The following is a 3791-nucleotide window of genomic DNA, read 5'->3' on the forward strand; positions in this document are numbered from 1 at the left end:
CGCCGCCGCCGGCCATCGCTGGAGCCACCGCCGTCCCACCGCCGCCTGTCCCGCCATCGAGGTAGCCGCCGAATTCGCCGCCGGTTTTCGCCGGTTAACCGCCCGTTTTTTATATAAAACCGTGGTTGTTTTTTTATAGATCGGTTTTAATTTTTTTTCCTGGTTTAGTTTATTTAACGAATGTTCATTCGTACGTTCGTTTTAACAAACGGTTTTCGTCTTTTAGCCATAGACAGCGAACGTTCGTTCGTTAGCCTATTCGTCTGTTTTTCTTTTTCTCGGATTTTCCGCGATTATTTCAGATCGCGATTTCTCATCCGATTTTCGTTCTAGTATAACTTTTCGCTCGTTTCTCGGAATCAGGCGATTCAAGCGCCTAGAGTTTCGTCTCGAAACCCTCTTTCGGTTTAACCAACTCAAACAAGTTTTTGCTACTGTAAAATTTGACTTAGGTCCAGATTAGTAAATGAAGCTTGTTTCTTTCGCCGTTTGACTTTCGTTGCTTTGTTTGATTTGATTCTTTTTGCAAACCGGAGTTCTTAAGTTGAACTTTTTGGTTAGATCTCTTATTTGAGTTTTACCTGTGCATTAGATGAATGCTTATTGTATGCTTGTTTGTTCGCGATAGAGCACCCAGAGTGCGCTGCTTGCTACTATGAGTCTCCAGGTTTCACGGATCATCAGCAAGGCAAGTAACACTTTGATCATACCTCTTTACTACCCAGTTTTATTGCATTACATCAATCCACAAACAATTGCATGGTTTAATATGTGGGTTTTGGGAAGTTGTTGAGGTAGTACCTATTACCTGTTTTATTATCAGACCTTTGGGAGTTACTTCTACGTTTCCTTATAATGTTATGCTATGCTAGTAGACGTGGATTGGGTGAGTGTATCCATGACAGATGTGAGATTGTTATTTAATGGTTTACTTAAGGTGGCAACTTAAATTCACATCTGGGTGGATTGAGGCACCTGGGAAACCCAGTGTTGCCTGTATTTTTGGAAATCCCGGGGTACCGTGTGATTCTCCTATGGACCTCCACCCAGGCTCAAAGGGATCATGAGATTATTCATGCTAGAAACTTCCGTGTGCAGTCGCAAGCTACTATGGGCTCTAACATAGTTAATTAAGTTGCATGAACTCTTGAAGAGGTAGACTAGCAGATGTAGGAGAAAGTAGGTGTAACTGTCTACCCGGAGTAAAGAGTTAATGCTTCTGAAAGGTTGTGTCTCGGTCATCCGTTTCTCAAACATTATGTAGTGCGAGAAATCCAACGGAGGCGAGTGAGTCTTGCGGGGAAAAGTGTGCAAACCTCTGCAGAGTGTATAAACTAATCATGGTTAGCCGTGTCCCCGGTTATGGACGTTATGAGTATCTAGTACTTGGATTTTCATGTGAATCTCATCATGTTACTTAATTTAATCTTGTTGGGTTAATGATTTGTTACTTAATTGGGATTGAGTTGGAGGAACCTTCTCAGTGTTTAAAACAACCACCATGATAGTTAAATAAAATTTATTCCTTTGTTGCAGGGGAAAATTGGCTTTATGCAAAACTGTAACCATAGAGCTTTCCACCAGCCATATATGCATGTAGTGATAGCACTATTCTGTTCATTACTCTCTATGTGTTACATTGCCAGCATATTCCATGTGCTGACCCGTTTTCGGGCTACAACGTTCATGTTGCAGACTTTTCAGACGATGAGTAAGGTGCCTTAGGTCGTGGTCTTCTACTCAGTGATGCCGTTGGAGTTGATTGACTCGCTTATCTTTGAAGCCTTCCGATGTTATTGTTATTAGATGGCCTTAAGCCATATTTATTGTGATAAGTTCTATTTTGAGACATTCGATGTAATAAGTGTGTGATTGCTACTCTGTTATAAATCCTTCAAGTACTGTGCGTGTCAGCATTACCGATCCAAGAATGACACTGATGCACAGAGATCAGACTGTTTGAGGTCTGGTTGCTACAAGATGGTATCAGAGCACACGCTGACTGTAGGACACGACCACTAAGCTAAAAAAAACCTAGATCACTACTCTCTCTCTTCTCATTTCTGACTCCTCATCTTTTCTACTCTTTTAGAAATGGCAGATGCAAGGAACAAGTTCACGCAACCGAATGAAGATACACCCTTTGGATGCCACTTGAAGGAAGTCACTAAGTACCTGAACATCGGAGTACCGAGATTCACCGAGACCTACATCACCACTTTACCAGAAGAGGAGCGTTGGATGATTCAATTTCAAATTCCAGGAAGAACGTTCATGCCCGTCACTGAACCCATAGAGTTTTCTTTTGATGCACCAACCTGGAGTCTAGGAAAGAGCATGGCAGCCCACATCACAATGGGATACATTGGAGAAGTTTACCACAAGGATCTCAAGGATACTATCTACCAGATTTGTGGGTGCCGAGATGAGCAATGGGAGATGATCAGCACCAGGAAGGATAGATCAATTGCAGCTTTCATCCAGGAGTTAAACCAGCATATTCGTCACCAGGAGAACCAGATGTGCGCAGGCATGATAGATCTGAAGAAGGCTATGACCAAGATCATGGAGCTGGAGGAAGCACTTAAGTCTACACGCGATGGTTATGAGGAGGAAATAACAACGCTCGTGGAGAAGAGTGAAGATCTAAACAAGAAGCTAAAAGTATTTATGGGATTTCCCGCGACTGGAGGAGAAGACGATGATTGCACTTGCCCGGAGAACTACATCATCATCGACAACACCGAATCGGACCTGGACGATAACGGTGATGACTTTGTTGATGAAGCTGGAGCAGATATCATGGAGTCTTCGACCGATCAATTTTTCTAGTCGGCCACCATAACAGTAGTAGTATTCCCCCCATGTATATAGTATAGTCCGAGCACTTTTGTAACGATAGCTAGACCGTTGTATGCCCTTGTTTGAATTGATTGAAGTGAATTGTTTGCATTTGTCTCATGTGCATATGGGTAGTGTTTTTCTCTCTAGACCTCATTCTATTCTGTATTCTCATCATTTATAAACCTTCAGATGCCTCGGAGACGTGACAATGGATTAGCTTTCCCACCGGAGCTCACTCCGTTGATCCAGCAGCAGAATGCATTGATGCAGATGCTAGTTCAGAATCAGAACCAAGGGAACAACAAAAACAACAACCCACCACCACCACCACCTATTGATCACTTAGCCCGTTTCTTGAGGCTGAATCCGTCGGTGTTCTCCAATAGCACCGAGCCGACAGTTGCAGATGATTGGCTTCGTAAGATGGGAAGGGAGTTGACCACTGCAGGATGCACATATGCGGAGAAGGTGCATTATGCCGCACATCAGCTTGATGGACCCGCAACATCATGGTGGGAGAATTTCACAACCACTTATCCTATCGACACTATCACATGGGATTTCAGCAGGCTTTCCGTACTGCTCATGTTTCAGCAGGAGCTATGGCCATGAAGAAGCATGAGTTTCGCAACTTATGCCAAGGAGGACGTACTGTTGGCCAGTACGTGGATGATTTTAGTAAGCTAGCATGTTATGCCCCAGATGACATTGCTACGGATGCAGCTAAGTAGGAGAAGTTTCTGGAAGGACTGGATGATGAGCTGAGCATGCAGTTGATGGTAGCAACCTTCAACAACTACCAGGATTTGGTAGATCGAGCTCTCATGATTGAAGGGAAGCAGCAGCAGATTGACAATCGCAAGAGGAAGTATGGACAAGGGAAGTACAATTCTGGAGCTCAGCAGAAGCCTCGTTTTACCCCAAACTCGGGAGGACCTTTTCAGCAT

This window comes from Triticum dicoccoides, chromosome 1B, assembly GCF_002162155.2.
Source record: "Triticum dicoccoides isolate Atlit2015 ecotype Zavitan chromosome 1B, WEW_v2.0, whole genome shotgun sequence".
NCBI lineage: Eukaryota > Viridiplantae > Streptophyta > Magnoliopsida > Poales > Poaceae > Triticum > Triticum dicoccoides.